Below are 20,055 nucleotides of genomic sequence, written 5' to 3' on the forward strand. Positions count from 1 at the left end.
ACACCGAATCACTGGGCGCAGACCCCAATCACAGATCCCTGACCCCATTCACTGGGCCCTGACCCCAATCACTGTGCCCAGACCCCAATCACTGGGCCCTGACCCACAATCACAGGGCCCTGACCCCAATCACAGACCCCAGACCTCAATCACAGACTCCAGACCCCAATCACAGGGCCCAGACCCCAATCACTGGGCGATTATCACAATCACTGGGCCCTGACCCCAATCACAGACCCCAGACACCAATCACTGGGCCCAGACCCCAATCACAGGGCCCTGACACCAATCACAGAGCCCTGACCCCAATCACAGGGCCCTGACCCCAATCACTGGGCCCAGAACCCAATCACCGGGCCCTGACCCCAATCACAGACCCCAGACCCCAATCACAGTCCCCTGACCCCAATCACTGGGCCCTGACCCCAATCACTGGGCCCAAACCCCAATCACCGGGCCCAAACCCCAATCACCGGGCCCTGACCCCAATCACTGGGCCCTGACCCCAATCATTGGACCCAGACCCCAATGACTGGACCCAGACCCCAATCACAGGGCCCTGACCCCAATCACTGAGCCCTGACACCAATCACTGGACCCTGACCCCAATCACAGGGCCCTGAACCCAATCACAGACCCCTGACTACAATCACAGACCCCTGACACCAATCACTGAGCCCTGACCCCAATCACTGGGCTCAGACCTCAATCACTGGGCCCAGACCCCAATCATTGGCCCAGACCACTATCACTGCGCCCTGACACCAATCATTGGGCCCAGACCCCAATCACTGGATCCAGACCCCAATCACAAACCCCAGACCCCAATCACAGAACCCAGACCCCAATCACAGACCCCAGACCCCAATCACAGACCCCAGACCCCAATCGCAGAACACAGACCCCAATCACAGACCCCAGACCACAATCACTGGACCCTAACCACAATCACTGGTCCCTGACCCCAATCACAGGGCCCTGACACCAATCACAGACCCCAGACCCCAATCACAGACCCCAGACCCCAATCACTGACCCCAGACCCCAATCACAGACCACAGACCCCAATCACAGAATCCAGACACAAATCACAGACCCCAGACCACAATAACGAACCCCAGACCCCAATCACAGATGCCAGACCCCAATCACAGATCCCAGACCCCAATCACAGACCCCAGACCCCAATCACTGGGCCCTGACCCCAATCACAGCGCCCTGACACCAATCACAGACCCCAGACCCAAATCACAGACCCCAGACCCCAATCACAGGGCCCAGACCCCAATCACTGGGCCCTGATCCCAATCACTGGGCCCTGACCCCAATCACAGACCCCAGACCCAAATCACTGACCCCAGACCCCAATCACAGACCCCTGACCCCAATTACTGGGCCCTGACCCCAATCACTGGGCCCAGACCGCAATCAACGTGCCCTGACCCCAATCACTGGGCCCTGACCCCCATCACTGGGTCCTGACCCCTATCACAGAACCCAGAACCCAATCATTGACTCCATATCTCAAACACTGGGCCCTGACCACAAACATGGGGCCCAGACCCCAATCACTGTGCCCTGAACCCAATCACTGGGCCCTGAAACCAATCACTGGGCCGTGACACCAATGACTGGGCCCTGAACCAAATCACTGGGCCCTGACCCCAATCACAGAACCCAGACCACAATCACAGACCCCAGACCTCAATCACTGGGCCCTGACCCCAATCACTGGGCCCTGACCCCAATCACAGGGCCTTGACCCCAATCACAGACCCCAGACCTCAATCACAGACCCCAGACCCCAATCACATGGCCCAGACCCCAATCACTGGGCCCTTATCACAATCACTGGGCCCTGACCCCAATCACAGACCCCAGACTCCAATTACTGGGCCCAGACCCCAATCACAGGGCCCTGACACCAATCACAGCGTCCTGACCCCAATCACAGGGCCCAGACCCCAATCACAGGGCACTAATCCCAATCACAGAACCCTGACCCCAATCACAGGCCCGTGACCCCAATCACTGGGCCCTGACCCCAATCACTGGGCCCAGACCCCAATCACCGGGCCCAGACCCCAATCACAGGGCACTAACCCCAATCACAGACCCCTGACCCCAATCACAGGCCCATGACCCCCATCACTGGGCCCTGACACCAATCACTGTGCCCAAACCCCAATCACTGGGCCCAGACCCCAATCACAGACCCCAGACACCAATCAGAGACCCCACATCTCAAACACTGGGCCCTGACCACAAACATGGGGCCCAGACCCCAATCACTGGGCCCTGACCCCAATCACTGGTCCCTGAACACAATCACTGGGCCCTGACACCTATCACTGGGCCCTGAACCAAATCACTGGGCCCTGACCCCAATCACAGACCCCAGACCCCAATCACAGACCGCAGACCCCAATCACTGGGCCCTGACCCCAATCACAGACCACAGACCCCAATCACTGGGCCCTGACCCCAATCACTGGGCCCAGACCCCAATTTGAGACCCCAGACCCCAATCACAGACGCCAGACCCCAATCACTGTGTCCAGACACCAAACACAGACCCCAGACACCAATCACTGGGCGCAGACCCCAATCACAGACCCCTGACCCCAATCACTGGGCCCTGACCCCAATCACTGTGCCCAGACCCCAATCACTGAGCCCTGACCCCAATCACAGGGCCCTGACCACAATCACAGACCCCAGACCTCAATCACAGACTCCAGACCCCAATCACAGAGCCCAGACCCCAATCACTGGGCGATTATCACAATCACTGGGCCCTGACCCCAATCACAGACCCCAGACCCCAATCACTGGGCCCAGACCCCAATCACAGGGCCCTGACACCAATCACAGAGCCCTGACCCCAATCTCAGGGCGCTGACCCCAATCACAGGATCCTAACCCCAATCACAGTCCCCTGACCCCAATCACAGGCCCGTGACCACAATCACTGGGCCCTGACCCCAATCACTGGGCCCAGAACCCAATCACCAGGCCCTGACACCAATCACTGACCCCAGACCCCAATCACATACCGCAGACCCCAATCATAGAATCCAGACCCCAATCACAGACCCCAGACCCCAATAACGAACCCCAGACCTCAATCACAGACGCCAGACCCCAATCACAGACCCCAGACCCAAATCACAGACCCCAGACATCAATCACTGGGACCTGACCCCAATCACAGCGCCCTGACACCAATCACAGACCCCAGACCCCAATCACAGAGCCCAGACCCCAATCACAGGGCCCAGACACCAATCATTGGGCCCTGATCCCAATCACTGGGCCCTGACCCCAATCACAGACCCAGACCATAATCACTGGCCCCAGACCCCAATCACCGGGCCCTGACTCCAATCACAGACCCCTGACCCCCAATCACAGGGCCCAGACCCCAATCACGGGACCCTGAGCCCAATCACTGACCCCAGACCACAATCACAGACCCCTGACACCAATCACTGGGCCCTGACCCCAATCACTGGGCCCAGACCTCAATCAACGTGCCCTGACCCCAATCACTGGGCCCTGACCCCCATCACTGGGCTCTGACCCCAATCACAGAACCCAGACACCAATCAGTGTCTCCACATCTCAAACACTGGGCCCTGACCACAAACATGGGGCCCAGACCCCAATCACTGTGCCATGACCCCAATCACTGGGCCCTGAAACCAATCACTGGGCCCTGACACCAATCACTGGGCCCTGACCCAAATCACTGGGCCCTGACCCCAATCACAGAACCCAGACCCCAATCACAGACCCCAGACCTCAATCACTGGGCCCTGACCCCAATCACTGGGCCCTGACCCCAATCACAGGGCCTTGACCCCAATCACAGACCCCAGACCTCAATCACAGACCCCAGACCCCAATCACAGGGCCCAGACCCCAATCACTGGGCCCTTATCACAATCACTGGGCCCTGACCCCAATCACAGACCCCAGACTCCAATTACTGGGCCCAGACCCCAATCACAGGGCCCTGACACCAATCACAGCGTCCTGAGCCCAACACAGGGCCCAGACCCCAATCACAGGGCACTAACCCCAATCACAGACCCCTGACCCCAATCTCAGGCCCGTGACCCCAATCACTGGGCCCTGACCCCAATCACTGGGCCCAGACCCGAATCACCGGGCCCTGACCCCAATCACAGACCCCAGACCCCAATCACAGTCCCCTGACACCCATCACTGACCCCACATCTCAAACACTGGGCCCTGACCACAAACATGGGACCCAGACCCCAATCACTGGGCACTGACCCCAATCACTGGGCCCTGAACCCAATCACTGGGCCCTGACACCTATCACTGGGCCCTGAACCAAATCACTGGGCCCTGACGCCAATCACAGACCCCAGACCCCAATCACAGACCCCAGACCCCAATCACTGGGCCCTGACCCCAATCACAGACCGCAGACCCCAATCACTGGGCCCTGACCCCAATCACTGGGCCCAGACCCCAATTTGAGACCCCAGACCCCAATCACAGACGCCAGACCCCAATCACTGTGTCCAGACACCAAACACAGACCCCAGACACCGAATCACTGGGCGCAGACCCCAATCACAGACCCCTGACCCCATTCACTGGGCCCTGACCCCAATCACTGTGCCCAGACCCCAATCACTGGGCCCTGACCCCAATCACAGGGCCCTGACCCCAATCACAGACCCCAGACCTCAATCACAGACTCCAGACACCAATCACAGGGCCCAGACCCCAATCACTGGGCGATTATCACAATCACTGGGCCCTGACCCCAATCACAGACCCCAGACACCAATCACTGGGCCCAGACCCCAATCACAGGGCCCTGACACCAATCAGAGAGCCCTGACCCCAATCACAGGGCCCACACCCCAATCACAGGATCCTAACCCCAATCACAGTCCCCTGACCCCAATCACAGGCCCGTGACCCCAATCACTGGGCCCTGACCCCAATCACTGGGCCCAGAACCCAATCACCGGGCCCTGACCCCAATCACAGACCCCAGACCCCAATCACAGTCCCCTGACCCCAATCACTGGGCCCTGACCCCAATCACTCGGCCCAAACCCCAATCACCGGGCCCAGACCCCAATCACCGGGCCCTGACCCCAATCACTGGGCCCTGACCCCAATCATTGGACCCAGACCACAATGACTGGACCCAGACCCCAATCACAGGGTCCTGACCCCAATCACTGAGCCCTGACACCAATCACTGGACCCTGACCCCAATCACAGGGCCCTGAACCCAATCACAGACCCCTGACCACAATCACAGACCCCTGACACCAATCACTGAGCCCTGACCCCAATCACTGGGCTCAGACCTCAATCACTGGGCCCAGACCCCAATCATTGGGCCCAGACCCCGATCACTGCGCCCTGACACCAATCATTGGGCCCAGACCCCAATCACTGGATCCAGACCCCAATCACTGCGCCCTGACCCCAATCACAGACCCCAGACCCCAATCACAGACCCCAGACCCCAATCGCAGAACACAGACCCCAATCACAGACCCCAGACCACAATCACTGGACCCTAACCACAATCACTGGTCCCTGACCCCAATCACAGGGCCCTGACACCAATCACAGACCCCAGACCCCAATCACAGACCCCAGACCCCAATCACTGACCCCAGACCCCAATCACAGACCACAGACCCCAATCACAGAATCCAGACCCAAATCACAGACCCCAGACCACAATAACGAACCCCAGACCCCAATCACAGATGCCAGACCCCAATCACAGATCCCAGACACCAATCACAGACCCCAGACCCCAATCACTGGGCCCTGACCCCAATCACAGCGCCCTGACACCAATCACAGACCCCAGACCCAAATCACAGACCCCAGACCCCAATCACATGGCCCAGACCCCAATCACTGGGCCCTGATCCCAATCACTGGGCCCTGACCCCAATCACAGACCCCAGACCATAATCACTGGGCCCAGATCCCAATCACCGGGCCCTGACTCCAATCACAGAACCCTGACCCCCAATCACAAGGCCCAGACGCAAATCACGGGACCCTGACCCCAATCACTGACCCCAGACCCCAATCACAGACCCCTGACCCCAATCACTGGGGACCGGACCCCAATCATTGGACCCAGACCCCAATGACTGGACCCAGACCCCAATCACAGGGTCCTGACCCCAATCACTGAGCCCTGACACCAATCACTGGACCCTGACCCCAATCACAGGGCCCTGAACCCAATCACAGACCCCTGACCACAATCACAGACCCCTGACACCAATCACTGAGCCCTGACCCCAATCACTGGGCTCAGACCTCAATCACTGGGCCCAGACCCCAATCATTGGGCCCAGACCCCGATCACTGCGCCCTGACACCAATCATTGGGCCCAGACCCCAATCACTGGATCCAGACCCCAATCACAAACCCCAGACCCCAATCACAGAACCCAGACCCCAATCACAGACCCCAGACCCCAATCACAGACCCCAGACCCCAATCGCAGAACACAGACCCCAATCACAGACCCCAGACCACAATCACTGGACCCTAACCACAATCACTGGTCCCTGACCCCAATCACAGGGCCCTGACACCAATCACAGACCCCAGACCCCAATCACAGACCCCAGACCCCAATCACTGACCCCAGACCCCAATCACAGACCACAGACCCCAATCACAGAATCCAGACCCAAATCACAGACCCCAGACCACAATAACGAACCCCAGACCCCAATCACAGATGCCAGACCCCAATCACAGATCCCAGACACCAATCACAGACCCCAGACCCCAATCACTGGGCCCTGACCCCAATCACTGGGCCCTGAAACGAATCACTGGGCCCTGACACCAATCACTGGGCCCTGAACCAAATCACTGGGCCCTGACCCCAATCACAGAACCCAGACCACAATCACAGACCCTAGACCTCAATCACAGGGCCCTGACCCCAATCACTGGGCCCTGACCCCAATCACAGGGCCTTGACCCCAATCACAGACCCCAGACCACAATCACAGACCCCAGACCCCAATCACATGGCCCAGACCCCAATCACTGGGCCCTTATCACAATCACTGGGCCCTGACCCCAATCACAGACCCCAGACTCCAATTACTGGGCCCAGACCCCAATCACAGGGCCCTGACACCAATCACAGCGTCCTGAGCCCAATCACAGGGCCCAGACCCCAATCACAGGGCACTAACCCCAATCACAGACCCCTGACCCCAATCACAGGCCCGTGACCCCAATCACTGGGCCCTGACCCCAATCACTGGGCCCAGACCCCAATCACAGGGCACTAACCCCAATCACAGACCCCTGACCCCAATCACAGGCCCGTGACCCCAATCACTGGGCCCTGACCCCAATCACTGGGCCCAGACCCCAATCACAACGCCGTGACCCCAATCACAGTCTCCTGACCACAATCACAGACCCCTGACCCCAATCACTGAGCCCTGACCCCAATCACGGGGCCCAGACCCCAATCACAGACCCCAGACCCCAATCACAGACCCCAGACACCAATCACTGGGCCCTGACCCCAATCACTGGGCCCAGACCCTAATTTGAGACCCCAGACCCCAATCACAGACGCCAGACCCCAATCACAGTGTCCAGACACCAAACACAGACCCCAGACCCCAATCACTGGGTGCAGACCCCAATCACAGACCCTGACCCCAATCATTGGGCCCTGACCCCAATCACTGTGCCCACACCCCAATCACTGGGCCCTGACCCCAATCACAGATGCCAGACCCCAATCACAGACCTCAGACCCCAATCACAGACTCCAGACTCTAATCACAGATACCAGACCCCAAACTCAGACCCCAGACCCCAATCACAGACCCCAGACCCCAATCACAGACCCCTGACCCCAATCACAGACCCCAGACACCAATCACAGACTCCAGACCCCAATCACAGACCCCAGAACCTAATCACAGACCCCAGACCCCAATCACAGACCCCAGACCCCAATCACTGGGCCCTGACCCCAATCACAGACTGCAGACCCCAATCACTGGGCCCTGACCCCAATCACTGGGCCCAGACCCCAATTTGAGACCCCAGACCCCAATCACAGACGCCAGACCCCAATCACAGTGTCCAGACACCAAACTCAGACCCCAGACCCCAATCACTGGGCGCAGACCGCAATCACAGACCCTGACCCCAATCACTGGGCCCTGACCCCAATCACTGTGCCCAGACCCCAATCACTGGGCCCTGACCCCAATCACAGATGCCAGACCCCAATCACAGACCTCAGACCCCCATCACAGACTCCAGACTCTAATCAAAGATACCAGACCCCAAACTCAGACCCCAGACCCCAATCACAGACCCCAGAACCCAATCACAGACCCCTGACCCCAATCACAGACCCCAGACACCAATCACAGACTCCAGACCCCAATCACAGTCCCCAGACTCTAATCACAGACACCAGACCCCAATCACAGACCCCAGTCCCCAATCACAAACCCCAGAACCCAAAAAAAGACCCCAGACCCCAATCACAGGGCTCAGAACCGAATCACAGACCCCAACCACAATCACAGACCCCAACCTCAATCACAGACCCCAGACCACAATCACAGACCCCAGACCCCAATCACAGACCCCTGACCCCAATCACAGACCCCAGACCCAAATCACAGACTCCAGACCCCAATCACAGACCCCAGACCCCAATCACAGACCCCAGACCCCAATCACAGACCCCTGACCCCAATCACAGGCCCCTGACCCCAATCATAGACCCCTCACCCCAATCACTGGGCCCTGACCCAAATCACTGGGCTCTGACCCCAATTACAGACCCCAGACCCCAATCACAGACCCATGAACCCAATCACTGGGCCCTGACCACAATCACTGGGCCCAGACCCCAATCACTGGGACCAGACCCCAATCACCAGGCCCTGACATCAATCACTGGGCCCTGACCCCAATCACTGGGCCCAGACCCCAATCACTGGACCCGACACCGATCACAGGACCCTGACCCCAATCACTGGGCCCTGACACCAATCACTGGGCCCTGACCCCAATCACAGTGCCCTGACCCCAATCTCAGACTCCTGACCACAATCACAGACCCCTGACCCCAATCACTGAGCCCTGACCCCAATCACGGGGCCCAGACCCCAATCACAGACCCCAGACCCCAAACACAGACCGCAGACACCAATCACTGGGCCCTGACCCCAATCACTGGGCCCTGACGCCAATCACAGACCCCAGACCCCAATCACAGACCCCAGACCCCAATCACAAAACCCCAGAACCCAAAAACAGACCCCAGACCCCAATCACAGGGCTCAGAACCCAATCACAGACCCCAACCACAATCACAGACCCCAACCTCAATCACAGACCACAGACCCCAATCACAGACCCCAGACCCCAATCACAGACCGCTGACACCAATCACAGACCCCAGGCCCCAATCAATGGGCCCAGACCCCAATCACAGACCACAGACTTCAATCAAAGACCACAGACCTCAATCACAGACCCCAGACCCCAATCACAGACCCCAGACACCAATCAGAGACACCACATCTCAAACACTGGGCCCTGACCACAAACATAGGGCCCAGAACCCAATCACTGGGCCCTGACCCCAATCACTGGGCCATGAACCCAATCACTGGGCCCTGACACCTATCACTGGGCCCTGAACCAAATCACTGGGCCCTGACCCCAATCACAGACCCCAGACCCCAATCACAGACACAAGACCCCAATCACTGGGCCCTGACCCCAATCACAGACCGCAGACCCCAATCACTGGGCCCTGACCCCAATCACTGGGCCCAGACCCCAATTTGAGACCCCAGACCCCAATCACAGACGCCAGACCCCAATCACAGTGTCCAGACACCAAACACAGATCCCAGACCCCAATCACTGGGTGCAGACCCCAATCACAGACCCCTGACCACAATCACTGGGCCCTGACACCAATCACTGTGCCCAGACCCCAATCACTGGGCCCTGACCCCAATCACAGATGCCAGACCCCAATCACAGACCTCAGACCCCAATCACAGACTCCAGACTCTAATCACAGATACCAGACCCCAAACTCAGACCCCAGACTCCAATCACAGAGCCCAGACCCCAATCACAGACCCCTGACCCCAATCACAGACCCCAGACCCCAATCACAGACTCCAGACCCCAATCACAGACCCCAGACCCTAATCACAGACCCCAGACCCCAATCACTGGGCCCTGACACCAATCATTGGGCCCTGACCCCAATCCCAGACCCCAGACCCCAATCACATGGGCCAGACCCTAATCACAGGGCCCTGAGGCCAATCACAGAACCTTGACCCCAATCACAGACCCCGACTCCAATCACAGGGGCCAGACCCCAATCACAAGGCCCTGAGCCCAATCACAGACCCCTGACCCCAATCACAGGCCCCTGACCCCAATCATAGACCCCTCACCCCAATCACTGGGCCCTGACCCCAATCACTGGGCCCTGACCCCAATCACTGGACCCTGACACCAATTACTGGGCCCTGACCCAAATCACTGGGCTCTGACCCCAATTACAGACCCCAGACCCCAATCACAGACCCCTGAACCCAATCACTGGGCCCTGACCACAATCACTGGGCCCATACCCCAATCACTGGGACCAGACACCAATCACCAGGCCCTGACACCAATCACTGGGCCCTGACCCAAATCACTGGGCCCAGACCCCAATCAATGGACCCAGACACCGATCACAGGACCCTGACCCCAATCACTGGGCCCTGACACCAATCACTGGGCCCTGACCCCAATCACAGGGCCCTGACCCCAATCACAGACTCCTGACCACAATCACAGACCCCTGACCCCAATCACTGAGCCCTGACCTCAATCACGGGGCCCAGACCCCAATCACAGACCCCAGACCCCAATCACAGACCGCAGACACCAATCACTGGGCCCTGACCCCAATCACTGGGCCCTGACGCCAATCACAGACCCCAGACCCCAATCACAGACCCCAGACCCCAATCACAAACACCAGAACCCAAAAACAGACCCCAGACCCAAATCACAGGGCTCAGAACCCAATCACAGACCCCAACCACAATCACAGACCCCAACCTCAATCACAGACCCCAGACCCCAATCACAGACCCCAGACCCCAATCACAGACCGCTGACACCAATTACAGACCCCAGACCCCAATCAATGGGCCCAGACCCCAATCACAGACCCCAGACTTCAATCAAAGACCACAGACCCCAATCACAGAACCCAGACCCCAATCACAGACCCCAGACCCCAATCACAGAACCCAGACCCCAATCACAGACCCCAGACCTCAATCACTGGGCCCTGACCCCAATCACTGGGCCCTGACCCCAATCACAGGGCCCTGACCCCAATCACAGAACCCAGACCTCAATCACAGACTCCAGACCCCAATCACAGGGACCAGACCCCAATCACTGGGCGATTATTACAATCACTGACCCTGACCACAATCACAGACCCCAGACCTCAATCACTGGGCCCAGACCCCAATCACAGGGCACTGACACCAATCACAGAGCCCTGACCCCAATCACAGGGCCCAGACCCCAATCACAGGATCCTAACCCCAATCACAGTCCCCTGACCCCAATCACAGGCCCGTGACCCCAATCACTGGGCCCTGACCCCAATCACTGGGCCCAGAACCCAATCATCGGGACCTGACCCCAATCACAGACCCCAGACCACAATCACAGTCCCCTGACCCCAATCACTGGGCCCAAACCCCAATCACCGGGCCCAGACCCCAATCACCGGGCCCTGACCCCAATCACTGGGACCTGACCCCAATCATTGGACCCAGACCCCAATCACTGAACCCAGACCCCAATCACAGGGCCCTGACCCCAATCACTAAGCCCTGACACCAATCACTGGTCCCTGACCCCAATCACAGGGCCCTGACCCCAATCATAGACCCCTGACCACAATCACAGACCCCTGACCCCAATCACTGAGCCCTGACCCCAATCACTGGGCCCAGACCCCAATCACTGGGCCCAGACCCCAATCACAGACACAAGACCCCAATCACTGGGCCCTGACACCAATCACAGACCGCAGACACCAATCACTGGGCCCTGACCCCAATCACTGGGCCCAGACCCCAATTTGAGACCCCAGACCCCAATCACAGACGCCAGACCCCAATCACAGTGTCCAGACAACAAACACAGACCCCAGACCCCAATCACTGGGCGCAGACCCCAATCACAGATCCCTGACCCCAATCACTGGGCCCTGACCCCAATCACTGTGCTCAGACCCCAATCACTGGATCCTGACCCCAATCACAGATGCCAGACCCCAATCACAGACCTCAGACCCCAATCACAGACTCCAGACTCTAATCACAGATACCAGACCCCAAACTCAGACCCCAGACCCCAATCACAGACCCCAGACCCCAATCACAGACCCCTGACCACAATCACAGACCCCAGACCCCAATCACAGACTCCAGACCCCAATCACAGACCCCAGACCCCAATCACTGGGCCCTGACCCCAATCATTGGGCCCTGACCCCAATCCCAGACCCCAGACCCCAATCACTGGGGCCAGACCCTAATCACAGGGCCCTGAGGCCAATCACAGAACCTTGACCCCAATCACAGACCCCGACTCCAATCACAGGGGCCAGACCCCAATCACAAGGCCCTGAGCCCAATCACAGACCCCTGACCCCAATCACAGGCCCCTGACTCCAATCATAGACCCCTCACCCCAATCACTGGGCCCTGACCCCAATCACTGGGCCCTGACCCCAATCACTGGACCCTGACACCAATTACTGGCCCCTGACCCAAATCACTGGGCTCTGACCCCAATTACAGACCCCAGACACCAATCACAGACCCCTGAACCCAATCACTGGGCCCTGACCACAATCACTGGGCCCAGACCCCAATCACTGGACCCAGACACCGTTCACAGGACCCTGACCCCAATCACTGAGCCCTGACACCAATCACTGGGCCCTGACCGCAATCACAGGGCCCTGACCCCAATCACAGAATGCTGACCACAATCACAGACCCCTGACACCAATCACTGAGCCCTGACCCCAATCACGGGGCCCAGACCCCAATCACAGACCCCAGACCCCAATCACAGACCGCAGACACCAATCACTGGGCCCTGACCCCAATCACTGGGCCCTGACGCCAATCACAGACCCCAGACCCCAATCACAGACCCCAGACCCCAATCACAAACCCCAGAACCCAAAAACAGACCCCAGACCCCAATCACAGGGCCCAGAACCCAATCACAGACCCCAAACACAATCACAGACCCCAACCTCAATCACAGACCCCAGACCCCAATCACAGACCCCAGACCCCAATCACAGACCGCTGACACCAATCACAGACCCCAGACAAAAATCAATGGGCACAGACCCCAATCACAGAACCCAGACTTCAATCAAAGACCACAGACCCCAATCACAGACACCAGACCCCAATCACAGACCCCAGACCCCAATTACCGAACCCAGACCCCAATCACAGACCCCAGACCTCAATCACTGGGCCCTGACCCCAATCACTGGGCCCTGACCCCAATCACAGGGCCCTGACCCCAATCACAGACCCCAGACCTAAATCACAGACTCCAGACCCCAATCACAGGGCCCAGACCCCAATCACTGGGCGATTATTACAATCACTGACCCTGACCACAATCACAGACCCCAGACCCCAATCACTGGGCCCAGACCCCAATCACAGGGCACTGATACCAATCACAGAGCCCTGACCCCAATCACAGGGCCCAGACCCCAATCACAGGATCCTAACCCCAATCACAGTCCCCTGACCCCAATCACAGGCCCGTGACCCCAATCACTGGGCCCTCACCCCAATCACTGGGCCCAGAACCCAATCATCGGGACCTGACCCCAATCACAGACCCCAGACCACAATCAAAGTCCCCTGACCCGAATCACTGGGCCCAAATCCCCAATCACCGGGCCCAGACCCCAATCACCGGGCCCTGACCCCAATCACTGGGCCCTGACCCCAATCATTGGACCCAGACCACAATCAATGAACCCAGACCCCAATCATAGGGTCCTGACCCCAATCACTAAGCCCTGACACCAATCACTGGTCCCTGACCCCAATCACAGGGCCCTGACCCCAATCACAGACCCCTGACCACAATCACAGACCCCTGACACCAATCACTGAGCCCTGACCCCAATCACTGGGCCCAGACCCCAATCACTGGGCCCAGACCCCAATCACTGGGCCCTGACACCGATCACTGCGCCCTGACACCAATCATTGGGCCCAGACCCCAATCACTGGACCCAGACACCAATCACAAACCCCAGACCCCAATCACAGAACCCAGATCCCAATCACAGACCCCAGACCCCAATCACAGACCCCAGACCCCAATCACAGAACACAGACCCCAATCACAGACCCCAGACCACAATCACTGGACTCTGACCACAATCACTGGTCCCTAACCCCAATCACAGGGCCCTGACACCAATCACAGACCCCAGACCACAATCACAGACCCCAGACCCCAATCACTGACCCCAGACCCCAATCACAGACCACAGACCCCAATCACAGAATCCAGACCCCAATCACAGACCACACACCCCAATAACGAACCCCAGACCCCAATCACAGACGCCAGACCCCAATCACAGACCCCAGACCCCAATCACAGACCCCAGACACCAATCACTGGGCCCTGACCCCAATCACTGGGCCCTGACCCCAATCACAGCGCCCTGACACCAATCACAGACCCCAGACCCCAATCACAGACCCCAGATCCCAATCACAGGGTCCAGACCCCAATCACTGGGCCCTGATCCCAATCACTGGGCCCTGACCCCAATCACAGACCCCAGACCATAATCACTGGGCCCAGACCCCAATCACCGGGCCCTGACTCCAATCACAGACCCCTGACCCCCAATCACAGGGCCCAGACCCCAATCACGGGACCCTGACCCCAATCACTGACCCTAGACCCCAATCACAGACCCCTGACCTCAATCACTGGGCCCTGACTCCAATCACTGGGCCCAGACCACAATCAACGTGCCCTGACCCCAATCACTGGGCCCTGACCCCCATCACTGGGCCCTGACCACAATCACAGACCCCAGACCCCAATCAGTGACTCCACATCTTAAACACTGGGCCCTGACCACAAACATGGGGCCCAGACCCCAATCATTGTGCCCTGACCCCAATCACTGGGCCCTGAAACCAATCACTGGGCCCTGACACCAATCACTGGGACCTGACCCAAATCACTGGGCCCTGACATCAATCACAAACCCAGGAACCCAATCACTGACTCCAGACCCCAATCACTGGGCCCTGACCCCAATCACAGACCCCAGACCCCAATCACTGGGACCTGACCCCAATCACTGGGCCCAGATCCCAATCGCAGACCCCAGACCCCAATCACAGACCCCAGACCCCAATCACCGTGCCCAGACCCCAATCACAGACCCCAGACACCAACCACTGGGCCCAGAACCCAATCACTGTGACCAGACCCCAATCACCGGGCCCTGACACCAATCACTGGGCCCTGACCCCAATCACTGGGCCCAGACACCAATTACTGGACCCAGACACTAATCACAGGACCCTGACCCCAATCACTGGGCCCTGACACCAATCACTGGGCCCTGACCCCAATCACAACGCCGTGACCCCAATCACAGACCCCAGACCCCAATCACAGACCCCAGACACCAATCACTGGGCCCTGACCCCAATCACTGGGCCCTGACGCCAAACACAGATCCCAGACCCCAATCACAGACCCCAGACCCCAATCACAAACCCCAGAACCCAAAAACAGACCCCAGACCCCAATCACAGGACTCAGAACCCAATCACAGACCCCAACAACAATCACATACCCCAGACCCCAATCACAGGCCCGAGATCCCAATCACAGACCCCAGACCCCAATCACAGACCCCAGACACCAATCACTGGGCCGAGACACCAGACCCCAATCACAGATCACAGACCCCAATCACAGACCTCAGACCACAATCACAGGACTCAGAACCCAATCACAGACCCCACCCTCAATCACAGACCCCAGACCCCAATCACAGACCCCAGACCCCAATCACAGACCCCAGACACCAATCACTGGGCCCTGACCCCAATCACTGGGCCCTGACGCCAATCACAGACCCCAGACCCCAATCACAGACCCCAGACCCCAATCACAAACCCCAGAACCCAAAAACAGACCCCAGACCACAATCACAGGGCTCAGAACCCAATCACAGACCCCAACCACAATCACATACCACAGACCCCAATCACAGACCCCAGACCCCAATCACTGGGCCCAGACCCCAGACCCCAATCACAGACCACAGACCCCAATCACAGACCCCAGACCACAATCACAGAACTCAGAACCCAATCACAGACCCCAACCTCAATCACAGACCCCAGACCACAATCACAGACCCCAGACCCCAATCACAGACCCCTGACACCAATCACAGACCCCAGAACCCAATCAATGGGCCCAGACCCCAATCACAGACCCCAGACTTCAATCAAAGACAGCAGACCCCAATCACAGATCCCAGACCCCAATCACAGACCCCAGACCCAATCACTGGGCACTGACCCCAATCACAGGGCCCTGACCCCAATCACAGACCCCTGACCACAATCACAGACCCCTGACACCAATCACTGAGCCCTGACCCCAATCACTGGGCCCAGACCCCAATCACTGGGCCCAGACCCCAATCACTGGGCCCTGACACCGATCACTGCGCCCTGACACCAATCATTGGGCCCAGACCCCAATCACTGGACCCAGACACCAATCACAAACCCCAGACCCCAATCACAGAACCCAGATCCCAATCACAGACCCCAGACCCCAATCACAGACCCCAGACCCCAATCACAGAACACAGACCCCAATCACAGACCCCAGACCACAATCACTGGACTCTGACCACAATCACTGGTCCCTAACCCCAATCACAGGGCCCTGACACCAATCACAGACCCCAGACCACAATCACAGACCCCAGACCCCAATCACTGACCCCAGACCCCAATCACAGACCACAGACCCCAATCACAGAATCCAGACCCCAATCACAGACCACACACCCCAATAACGAACCCCAGACCCCAATCACAGACGCCAGACCCCAATCACAGACCCCAGACCCCAATCACAGACCCCAGACACCAATCACTGGGCCCTGACCCCAATCACTGGGCCCTGACCCCAATCACAGCGCCCTGACACCAATCACAGACCCCAGACCCCAATCACAGACCCCAGATCCCAATCACAGGGTCCAGACCCCAATCACTGGGCCCTGATCCCAATCACTGGGCCCTGACCCCAATCACAGACCCCAGACCATAATCACTGGGCCCAGACCCCAATCACCGGGCCCTGACTCCAATCACAGACCCCTGACCCCCAATCACAGGGCCCAGACCCCAATCACGGGACCCTGACCCCAATCACTGACCCTAGACCCCAATCACAGACCCCTGACCTCAATCACTGGGCCCTGACTCCAATCACTGGGCCCAGACCACAATCAACGTGCCCTGACCCCAATCACTGGGCCCTGACCCCCATCACTGGGCCCTGACCACAATCACAGACCCCAGACCCCAATCAGTGACTCCACATCTTAAACACTGGGCCCTGACCACAAACATGGGGCCCAGACCCCAATCATTGTGCCCTGACCCCAATCACTGGGCCCTGAAACCAATCACTGGGCCCTGACACCAATCACTGGGCCCTGACCCAAATCACTGGGCCCTGACATCAATCACAAACCCAGGAACCCAATCACTGACTCCAGACCCCAATCACTGGGCCCTGACCCCAATCACAGACCCCAGACCCCAATCACTGGGACCTGACCCCAATCACTGGGCCCAGATCCCAATCGCAGACCCCAGACCCCAATCACAGACCCCAGACCCCAATCACCGTGCCCAGACCCCAATCACAGACCCCAGACACCAACCACTGGGCCCAGAACCCAATCACTGTGACCAGACCCCAATCACCGGGCCCTGACACCAATCACTGGGCCCTGACCCCAATCACTGGGCCCAGACACCAATTACTGGACCCAGACACTAATCACAGGACCCTGACCCCAATCACTGGGCCCTGACACCAATCACTGGGCCCTGACCCCAATCACAACGCCGTGACCCCAATCACAGACCCCAGACCTCAATCACAGACCCCAGACACCAATCACTGGGCCCTGACCCCAATCACTGGGCCCTGACGCCAAACACAGACCCCAGACCCCAATCACAGACCCCAGACCCCAATCACAAACCCCAGAACCCAAAAACAGACCCCAGACCCCAATCACAGGACTCAGAACCCAATCACAGACCCCAACAACAATCACATACCCCAGACCCCAATCACAGGCCCGAGATCCCAATCACAGACCCCAGACCCCAATCACAGACCCCAGACACCAATCACTGGGCCGAGACACCAGACCCCAATCACAGATCACAGACCCCAATCACAGACCTCAGACCACAATCACAGGACTCAGAACCCAATCACAGACCCCACCCTCAATCACAGACCCCAGACCCCAATCACAGACCCCAGACCCCAATCACAGACCCCAGACACCAATCACTGGGCCCTGACCCCAATCACTGGGCCCTGACGCCAATCACAGACCCCAGACCCCAATCACAGACCCCAGACCCCAATCACAAACCCCAGAACCCAAAAACAGACCCCAGACCCCAATCACAGGGCTCAGAACCCAATCACAGACCCCAACCACAATCACATACCACAGACCCCAATCACAGACCCCAGACCCCAATCACTGGGCCCAGACCCCAGACCCCAATCACAGACCACAGACCCCAATCACAGACCCCAGACCACAATCACAGAACTCAGAACCCAATCACAGACCCCAACCTCAATCACAGACCCCAGACCACAATCACAGACCCCAGACCCCAATCACAGACCCCTGACACCAATCACAGACCCCAGACCCCAATCAATGGGCCCAGACCCCAATCACAGACCCCAGACTTCAATCAAAGACAGCAGACCCCAATCACAGATCCCAGACCCCAATCACAGACCCCAGACCCAATCACTGGGCACTGACCCCAATCACAGACCCCAGACCCCAATCATAGACCCAAGACCCCAATCACAGACCCCAGACCCAAACACAGACCCCAGACCCCAATCACAGACCCCAAACCTCAATCACTGGGCCCTGACCCCAATCATTGGGCCCTGACCCCAATCACAGGGCCTTGACCCCAATCACAGACCCCAGACCTCAATCACTGGGCCCTTATCACAATCACTGGGCCCTGACCCCAATCACAGACCCCAGACACCAATCACTGGGCCCAGACCCCAATCACAGGGCCCTGATACCAATCACAGATTCCTGACCCCAATCACAGGGCCCAGACCCCAATCACAGGGCACTAACCCCAATCACAGACCCCTGACCCCAATTACAGGCCCGTGACCCCAATCACTGGGCCCTGACCCCAATCACTGGGCCCAGACCCCAATCACCGGGCCCTGACCCCAATCACAGACCCCAGACCCCAATCACAGACCCCAGACCCCAATCACAGACCCCAGACACCAATCAGAGACCCCACATCTCAAACACTGCGCCCCGACCACAAACATGGGGGCCCAGACCCCAAAAACTGGGCCCTGACCCCAATCACTGGGCCCTGAACCCAATCACTGGGCCCTGACACCTATCACTGGGCCCTGACCACAATCACAGACCCCAGACCCCAATAACAGACCCCAGACCCCAATCACTGGGCCCTGACCCCAATCACAGACCGCAGACCCCAATCACTGGGCCCTGACCCCAATCACAGGGCCCAGACCCC

Source organism: Pristiophorus japonicus, chromosome Y (genome assembly GCF_044704955.1).
Source record: "Pristiophorus japonicus isolate sPriJap1 chromosome Y, sPriJap1.hap1, whole genome shotgun sequence".
NCBI classification, from domain to species: Eukaryota; Metazoa; Chordata; class Chondrichthyes; family Pristiophoridae; genus Pristiophorus; species Pristiophorus japonicus.